Below are 10,231 nucleotides of genomic sequence, written 5' to 3'. Positions count from 1 at the left end.
CTTTGACAGAAACCGTCACATCAGCTCTGCTGAGTCTGAGTGTGTACAGGGGAAGGGAAAGTGCCTCTTTACGGGGTCAGTTCTAGAGCTGATGGCAGCCCCACCCCCTCAGCATCACCAGATGGGGTTTTTGGGGGGGTTTCAAGATCTAGGGGGGCCCATTGGGTTGTTGGAGGGAGTAATGATGACAAGGTAACAACTTGCACTGCCTCTCCTTTGGGCTGCATTATTTAAGAGGAAGGATTTTTAAATCACAAATGACAGAGAAAGATCATTTTAAACAATACACAGTGAAAGGTTGATGGGGGGCTTTTTACTTTTGGAATTGGGACTAAAGACATTACAAGCCTCAACTAACGTTTATATGGCCAGTAAGTATAAGAACCCCAAAGTACTAATTTTCCTAAAAATTTTTAGGAAATTTTTAGCAGCCCCTTTGCCTGTTCACCCTCCATCCTTGTTTCTGGTAAGCATCACAATGCCCAGTCACAGGCTGAAGGCCAGAAGTAAGCAAGAAGTAAGTAGAACATTTCCTGGTGAAGCTCCTAATTAGGAAACTAAGGGCAGGTTGGGGGTGTGGGGAGGCACTTGTCTCCTCTCATAATTCACACCTTGTACCAAACCTCATCATGTCATTTCCCCTGCCTCAGTGGTTCCCTCTTGTTCTCAAGCTGAAGTTCAAGGTGCTGCATGATCTGGTCACTCTGCTTGTCCCACTGATGTGTCTAGAGTCACCTTTCTCTCCAGCTTCTGGGTAGTTTCACATGTTCCCTCTACCAAAATACTTTTTCTGCCACTCTTACCCATTCCTGTAAACTAAGCTTTATTTTCACTTTCTCAAGAAAGACTTCTTGAAGTACCCTCACCCGCACTCAAGTCTGGGTTAAGAGACCCTCCAGTGTGTGAAGACCCTGGTCTTCCCCTTTTACAGCACCCATCACATTTAACTACCTGCTTACTTACCTTTCTCTGCTGCCATATCATGAGCTCCCTGAGGGCAGAGACATATTATCCACCAACTTCCTGGGTCCCAGCCTAGAGCATGGCACATTATAGGTAATTAGTGTATGTTTCTTATAAGATGCATCCTGGGCACTCAGAGATGCTTTCCCAAGCCCAGTGCCTCTGCATCTTTGTCAAGCTAGAATGATGAGTTTGACACTCAGAGAGAGGGCTAGCATGAGATAATGGTAATAAAGAGAAAGGAGGAAGCTGCTTTTATTCCCTTGCCCCTTAGGCCTGTGGCCTCATACTCAGTCATCTGAAATTCTTGGCTAATGGAAATCTTAGGCCCCTGGGGACTGGTGCATTGCCTCAGTTTTGCTTCTTGTGTGCCCCATGGGATCCCTGAGTGGTGAAAGCATAACAGGGTCAGCTTGCTGGGGGAAAGATCCTTTCTTAGGAGAGGCTGCAGGGATGACCAAATGTGTGGCTGGCATGATGAAGGGGTATGGCTTTCCTAGGGTTCTGAAAACCAACTTTTTGGGAGAAGAAGGGAAGGAGAAGCGGCAAAGAACTGGGTAATTTCTCCTAGGAATTGACAAGAGGCAAGAGAGATGCCCATTCAAGAGTTCCTGTGCTAACAGGAAGCCACACTCTCTGAAGATGACTTTAGCATTTTCTGACCTGGGAAGGGTACAAAGTTGTGTTCAGCCTTGCCCCATAACTCTTTTCTCTTCTTATCATCAACCTATGATGGATATGATTCTCCACATTCCAAAATGTTCATACCCTTTTTCTGTTTTGTAACTGATTGTCACATCAGCCCAGAGAACTGGCTGTATTGTGATGTTGAGGTCGTGTAGAAGCTACGGTAGGTAAAATGTTTTTCAGGATGAAAAACATTATTCCATCATGAAAAAAACTACTGAGCTTCTAAAAATGGATTAAGCACATTTTCATAAATGTTTCATTCCAGGAAAGAGTCTGTCACATTTCAGCCCTATGCAAGGAAAATTGTCATTGTGCCCTCCTGACAAACAGGCTTCCTGAAACCTAAGTCTGAGGGGAGCATATCTGTTGGGTTGGGTATTATTTGGTTAGTTTAGTGATTTCTAGGGTTTACTTTTGGAGACAAATTTGAAGAATCATTTGGCATACCTTCCTGCACCCAACCTGCTTATATTGCCTATCCCACTTATTGAAGTAGAAACTGATTTGTGGGGTACTTCAAAAGGCAAGATCTGTCCCCAATCTGATGAAATACACAGAGCATTAGGTACTTCTCAGAAGTATTGAGATAAGAAGTTTTTTTGGTGGTGGTGGTGCTGGTGGTGGTGAGGGGGGGTGAAATAAAAGACAAATGCCCTTTAAAAAATCTGCTGACAAGGTCCAGGGTGTTTCAGTTGGATCTCCATGGTGCAAGGCTGCATCTTTTGCTGTGTGTGAGTTTTTCTTTTCAGGGTCATTTTCAACCTCCAAGTATGTGACAGTTTACTCGAAAGTGGAGGCTCAATTTCTGGTGCTAAAGGAGCATTGTGGGCAGAGGTGGAAAGCCCCTTTGCCCTCCGACTCAAGGAGACATGCATAACATGTGTGGGAATTAGCGGCACTGGGAGCTTCACAGTCCTCAACTCAGCTGGAAGAAGGAAGAACAAAATGGCAGTTGTGATAGATGTGTTCTGTGCTCTCCTAAGGCTTTTAAAGAGTGACAGTTTTAAGTCTGATGTTTCAAAGATAAGCCTTTCCTGTTTTGTCGAAGATAAATTGACCATAGAGTTGAGGGTCCATATCTGGGCTCTCTACTCTGTTCCACTGGTCTATGTGTCTGTTTTTATGCCAGTACCATGCTGTCTTGGTGACCACAGCTTTGTAATAAAGCTTGAAATCAGGTAACGTGATGCCCCCAGCTTTATTTTTGTTTTTCAACATTTCCTTAGCGATTCGGGGTCTCTTCTGATTCCATACAAATTTCTGGATTATTTGCTCCAGCTCTTTGAAGAATACTGGTGGAGTTTTGATCGGAATGGCATTAAAAGTATAGATTGCTCTAGGCAGTATAGATATTTTAACAATGTTTATTCTTCCGATCCAAGAGCATAAAATGGTCTTCCATCTTTTTGTGTCTTCTTCAATTTCTTTCATGAGTGTTCTGTAGTTCCTCAAGTACAGATCCTTTACCTTTTTGGTTAGGTTTATTCCCAAGTATGTTATGGTTCTTGGTGCTATAGTAAATGGAATCGATTCTCTAATTTCCCTTTCTGTATTTTCATTGTTAGGGTATAAGAAAGCCACTGATTTCTGCACCTTGACTTTGTATCCTGCCACATTGCTGAATTGCTGTATGAGTTCTAGTAGTTTGGGGGTGGAGTCTTTTGGGTTTTCCATATAAAGAATCATGTCATCTGCGAAGAGAGAGTTTGACTTCTTCATTGCCAATTTGGATACCTTTTATTTCTCTTTGTTGTCTGATTGCTGTTGCTAGGACTTCTAATACTATGTTGAACAAGAGTGGTGAAAGTGGGCATCCTTGTCTTGTTCCTGATCTCAACGGGAAGGCTGAAAGCTTTTTCCCATTGAGGATGATATTTGCTGTGGGTCTTTCATAGATAGATTTGATGAAGTTCAGGAATGTTCCCTCTATCCCTATACTTTGAAGCATTTTAATCAGGAACGGATGCTGGATTTTGTCAAATGCTTTTTCTGCATCGATTGAGAGGACCATGTGGTTCTTCTCTCTTCTCTTATTAATTTGTTGTATCACATTGATTGATTTGCGAATGTTGAACCATCCTTGTAGCCCAGGGATGAATCCCACCTGGTCATGGTGGGTAATCTTTTTAATGTGCTGTTGGATCCTGTTGGCTAGGATCTTGTTGAGAATCTTAGCATCCATATTCATCAGTGATATTGGTCTGAAATTCTCCTTTTTGGTAGGGTCTTTGCCTGGTTTGGGGATCAGGGTAATGCTGGCTTCATAGAAAGAGTCTGGAAGTTTTCCTTCTGCTTCAATTTTTTGAAACAGCTTCAGGAGAATAGGTGTTATTTCTTCTTTGAAAGTTTGGTAGAATTTCCCAGGGAATCTGTCAGGTCCTGGGCTCTTGTTCTTTGGGAGGTTTTTGATCACTGCTTCAATCTCGTTACTAGATATCAGTCTATTCAGGTTGTCGATTTCTTCCTGGTTCAATTTTGGGAGTTTATAGTTTTCCAGGAATGCATCCATTTCATCAAGGTTGCTAAGCTTATTGACATATAACTGTTGATAATAACTTCTGATGATTGTTTCTACTTCCTTGGTGTTAGTTGTGATCTCTCCCTTTTCATTCATAATTTTATGAATTTGGGCTTTCTCTCTCTTCTTTTGGATTAGTGTGGCCAGTGGAACTTCATCAAATTCAAAAGCTTCTGCACAGCCAAGGAAACAGTCAACAAAACACAAAGAGGCAACCCACAGAATGGGAGAAGATAGATATTTGCCAATGACAGTACAGACAAAAGGTTGATATCCAGGATCTATAATGAACTCTTCAAACTCAACACACCCAAAACAGACAATCATATCAAAAAATGGGCAGAAGATATGGACAGACACTTCTCCAATCAAGACATACAAATGGCTATCAGATACATGAAAAAATGTTCATCATCATTAGCCCTCAGGGAGATTCAAATTAAAACCACATTGAGATATCACCTTACAGTGGTTAGAATGGCCAAAATTAACAAGACAGGAAACAACATGTGTTGGAGGGGATGTGGAGAAAGGGGAACCCTCTTACACTGTTGGTGGGAATGCAGGTTGGTGCAGCCTCTTTGGAGAAGAGTGTGGAGATTCCTCAAGAAATTAAACATAGAACTTCCCAATGACCCTGCAATTTCACTCCTGGGTATTTACCCCCAAAATACAGATGTAGTGAAAAGAAGGGCCATCTGTACCCCAATGTACCCATGGTCGCCAAACTGTGGAAAGAACCAAGATGCCCTTCAACGGACGAATGGATAAGGAAAATGTGGTCCATATACACTATGGAGTATTCTGCCTCCATCAGAAAGGATGAATACCCAAGTTTTGTAGCAACATGGATGGGACTGGAAGAGATTATGCTGAGTGAAATAAGTCAAGCAGAGAGAGTCAATTATCATATGGTTTCACTTGTTTGTGGAGCATAATAAATAGCATGGAGGACATGGGGAGTTAGAGAGGAGAAGGGAGTTGGGGTAAATTGGAAGGGGAGGTGAATCATGAGAGACTATAGACTATGAAAAACAATCTGAGGGGTTTGAAGTGGCGGGAGGGTAGGAGGTTGGGGTACCAGGTGGTGGGTATTATAGAGGGTACGGATTGCATGGAGCACTGGGTGTGGTGAAAAAATAATGAATAGTGTTATGCTGAAAATAAATAAATTTAATTTAAAAATAAAAAAAATAAAATTAAAAAAAAAAAAACAAAGATAAGCCTTTCTTCTTTTAATGGAATATCAGGCATGGGTTTTACAGACAGAGCCTAAGGTATCTAAACTTGGGGGGAGCCTGTAGAGATATTTATTGAGCTCCTCCCAGTCCTCAAAGAAAAACTAGGTATTAACATCAGGATAACACCAGTGAGGAATGGTACCACCTCTGTTGTTAGGCTTTCTGTTTTGTCTTCAGGGGACAACAGAGATGTGGGCTCCAGCCAAGGGAGGTGCATTGGATAGTGCACAGGTATGCATCATTTATCCCCTGCTGGACACTCAGAATCATTCCTCATCCAATCAGCCACTTGAGAGCAATTCACTTGGCATGCAGGAGATTTTCATTAAAGTTTCCCACAGAGTTTACATTGACTCTCCTTCTCTCTTGGCTCTCATAACTCTGAAACATTCTTTTTTAGAGACAATAAGACCGTGTCATGCCTCTAGCCTTGAAAGTGAATTGTTTTTTGCTTGTGATCAAGCTCATGAATATCTTATTTCACTCATTTGGAAATTGTGATCATCCATGCCCTGTAAGGTGTGAAGCCCTTACATAACCTAAAAGGAACAGAACTTGGAAAGATGAATAAATATTTACTGTTTGGAATGGGTCACTTTCCCACCAATTCACACATGTGCTCAACAAATATTTATTGAGAGCAAATCATATGCCAGATATTCTAGGTGGTGGACATACAGCAGTGAACAAAGCTGATGAAGTCCATGCCCTTATGCAGCCTACATTCCAGTGGGATAGTAATATAATTCCTTCCCAAAGAAGGTTCTGTGTGGGTCATCAGCAGTGCCTCAGGGCCTGAGTATCTCTCACAGCATTTGAGTTGGGCATTTATTCCGTGCCCTGGGAAAAAGAGAGACTACAGGAATGACTTTCATTTCCATCCATCCCAGAATTAGTCTGCTAGTAACATCAGACAGGTCATCACTTGCCAGATACCGCCAACCCCCGACCCCCGCCAAGAAGCTTATCCTCCAATAATCCAACCCAAAACAGGATATACATGTCCAGGTCCCATAAGTATCTCTGGTAGTACATACGTATTTGTCTGTGACTACTAATAAGCACACACCTTGCTAGAAGAGTTATGGGACAGCACACTTACAACTCTTGCTGTGATGCTTCTCTAAGTAACCTCCAATTATTTAAGATTTTCTCTCTCCTCCCCACCTGTCTTCTGTCTTTGTCTTTTCTTTCTTTCTTTCAGCCTGCTTTTGTGTCCATCTTACTGTCTTTTCTTTGTCTTTCCTTTTTGATTTTACCATGAATAATTTCAATGTCTACTGCAAGGGGACATTGGACACTGAAGTAAGGAAAAGCTTAGTTGGTGACTACACAGAATTAGGCAAAAAGCTGAATTTGCCTTAATGTTACCAATCATATAGTTACAGTTAAAGCAGCAAATTTTATATGGCAAGACTTAGAAATTTAACATTAGAAAAACACACTAGCTTAATCTTGCACTTCTATCTGAATATATGCACATGTGTGCATGCAGACGAGCACACATTTACAGGAGCTCTTCTTGATAAAATGAAGACAATGCCCTTGCAACCAGCTTGCAACCAACTTAATATCCAAGAGTGTGACTGTGGTGTATGATGAAGTCGGGCTGTGATAAGTAGTCCTTTTCATCCTGAGTGCAGGTGGATCTTGTTCTTTGGTTTGTGGCCTTGGCTTCTACATGTACTGTACTAATGAAGCCCCTTTAGCCACAGTCACTTATGCAGAATAATTGGAATCCCTAGGTAAGGTGCCAAATTGAACTATGTGTCTTTGTACAGGATGGGTTAATTCATTTTGCAAAATTTATGTTGCATATGGCCCAAAGCGACAGATTCTAATCAATGACAATCATTCCCAAAGAGTCACCAGAGATGCTAATCAGACAAAATTCTACTCTAAACCTCAGCAGGTCACATACACCAGTTTTTGCTGCCACCCACTCCTGCACTGTCAGCAACATCATTGTCCAACACTGAGAGAGCAGTGTTTTGAGAACTCTGACTTCTCTTTCCTGCCCGTTGTCAGTTTCTTTCTGTAACCTTCACATTGCCTTTCTACCATGCATTACATCCCACGTGTTCTATAATCCCCTCACTTTCCACAGCGGTATGCCGACTGCTGAGTCAAAGGCAGGTGCTGTTTCACAACTGCGAACCCAGTACAACAAGCCTCAATTATGGTCCAGTTTCAGGAAAGACAAATAGGATGCTGAGGTCTTGACATTTTCAGGCAAACAGTGGCTCAGAGCCAGAGAAGTCAGCTCAGTTGCATCACCTTAAGCAAAAGCACTTGAGAGACCAAATTATTTTCCATGTTCAGAACCAGGTCTATGAAATGGTAGAATGGAGTAGGAGAGGGCCATTTAGAAGGTTCACTGAATAAGGATGAACATTTTTGTGCTTTAGAGAAGCATCCAGGAGGAAACCAGAAGCATGGGCAGGGGAACTCAGCTTATGCTGAGCTACTAGAGGGAGAGAATTTTTTTTCATGTCTTGGATCCTGGCAAAAAGTTTGCTGAGATTCCTTTCAAAATCAAGGAGTAACCTGCAGCAGTCAGAAGATTCCTGGAGAAAACTAAACTGAAGAGATATGCCTCAGACCAGAGACCATATCCTGGAGAAGCTGTTAACAGTGCTGCTAAAAAGGAAATATGATAGAATAAAACCCTGTGCGTGGGGAGCCTTAGCTCAAGTTAATTGTGTTGACTAAACCCTAGGATATAATAGAGACCGCCGTAAATTTCAATGGCATCAAAAGGTCCTCTTCATCTCCTTACTATGAGAGGGTTCTTTTGTTCCCATGGAGACTGGAAAAAAATTTCTCATGGTTGTGGGAGAGGTTTCTATCATTCAAGTGCTTCCAACTTGTCAGAGGTAGAGAAGATGCTTTGTTCCAAGTTGGTGAGATTCATAACTATAATTAGGTACATTGCAGTGTCTTTAACTGTTAGTTTCAATCTGATCTGCTATTATTGATCTCTCCTAGATCCATTTTACAGATGGGAAAATGAAGACCCACATTACTGTTCATCTTTGTCTTCTCTCTCTGACATCCTGCACCCATATTCTCATTCTGCCTCTACTTTCCCAACATAACTATATTATGTTTACAAGTTAGTAAAAAATCAAGCCAACCAATAAGACAGACTGAAGCAGCGATAACAGTAGGATTCTTTTTGTAGTTGGTAACCAGGAAATGTTTGGATGCCTTCTCACGTCTAATTCTGTATTCAGTCTCTGGCTTCTCCTGTGCTCCGCGCCTACTCAAACCTTTACTTACCTGCATGTTTGTTGTGTCTTCTTCCAGAGATGAACTGAAGTCTACTAATACCCGGTGAGGATCAGGGTAGGTCTCTTCATCTGAAGAAGGGGAGAATAAGAAATACAGTGATTACTTGATCATAGGACTCAATTCTGCTATGCAGTTCCCCCTGGTCTCTGGAAGTGAATAGAGCGTGGAAAAAGGACAAGTGTCTTCCTAGGAATCAAAGGATACTCTGGACTCTGGAGTCTTTTGTAGGAAAATACTGCACCTTTTCCAGCCTGCCTTTCACAGAGATGGGCCATGGAATAAGTTCCTTTTCTCAAAGGTCAAACAAATTTGCCACTAAGCCAGGAGACAAAGTCAGACAGGTCTACACCCCAACTGGCTGCTCCTTGGATCCTTAATACAGTAAGGGACAATGGACAATGAATTCACAATCAGTACTTCTCCCAAATCAAACACTGCTGTAGTAATTGATGACATGGTCTCCAAGTGGTAAGGGAATCTTTTCAGCCACCAGAAGAATCATGGATGAAATGAATACAGCAGCTATTTTTTTTCCCCAAATGGCTTGATTCTTCTCTGTTCTGCTCCATGTACTCCAGCCCCCTACCACCTATCCTCTTCAACCCTGCTCTGTGCCTGAATTGAGTAGAAGGAAAATGAAATTGACATCCAAGTTCCTTCTAATGTTTTCATGCAGAAGCTTGGCCCAACCTGCCATTAGTAGAGATGATAAAAACCTTGACTGCCGGGGTGCCTGGGTGGCTCAGTGGGTTAAAACCTCTGCTTTCGGCTCAGGTCATGATCCCAGGGTCCTGGGATCGAGCCCCACATCCCGCTCTCTGCTCAGCAGGAGCCTGCTTCCTCCTCCCTCTCTGTCTGCCTCTCTGCCTACTTGTGATCTCTGTCTGTCAAATAAATAAATCTTTTAAAAAAAAACACATTGACTGCCTTCTCAGGTGATTTAGAAGTCCCTTGTGGCTTCCATTTGGTGCTTGAAACATATTAATGTGAGAAATGGGGAAGGGAGACTAAAATTCAACAGGAGAGACTTCCATGAGGCAAATGAAGAAGGGCTAGAATTTTTCTCAAAATTTCATGCACAACCATCAAGTCATTGAATGTTAGAAGTAGCTAGGATAGGGACATCTGGGTGGCTCAGTCAGGTGAGCATCTGAGCCTTAATTTTGGTTTTGGTCATGATCTTCGGGTTGTGAGATCAATCCCCACATGGGGCTGAGCACTGGGCATGGAGACGGCTTGGGATTCTGTCCCTCCTTCTCCCTTTGCCCCTCCACCTCACCCTGAGACCCATGTGCTTACTCTCTCTCTCTCTCTTAAAAGAAAAAAAAATGGCTAGGATGTTAGAGATCAAATCTAGTCCCCTCTTTTTGAAAACCAAAGAAAGGACAAAAAGAGTGAGATGATAGGCTCATGGAGCTCTAGTTATTTGGAGCAGAGCTGAGAGTAGATCTCAGAACCTTTAGTTCCCAAGGCACCTGCTCCCCATAAAATTACTTCCCTCTACCAAAAGCTCAAACCAGTCCTC

General features: G+C 42.3%; 1 protein-coding gene across 1 annotated transcript in view; it reads right to left on the bottom strand.

The window, feature by feature from the left end:
- Positions 1–8,911, bottom strand: part of LOC309856359 (glycine receptor subunit alpha-4) — a 47,978-nt gene extending 39,067 nt beyond the window's left edge. Inside the window, exon 1 of the mRNA XM_082717428.1 lies at positions 8,695–8,911. The gene's annotated coding sequence lies outside the window, so the exon portion shown is untranslated. The remainder of the gene's footprint in view (positions 1–8,694) is intronic.
- Between the last annotated feature and the right edge of the window lie 1,320 nt (positions 8,912–10,231).

Source organism: Mustela nivalis (assembly GCF_964662115.1).
Source record: "Mustela nivalis genome assembly, chromosome: X".
NCBI classification, from domain to species: domain Eukaryota; kingdom Metazoa; phylum Chordata; class Mammalia; order Carnivora; family Mustelidae; genus Mustela; species Mustela nivalis.
Note: the sequence above shows the minus strand (reverse complement) of the source record. Positions and strands in the feature narration are given on the sequence as shown.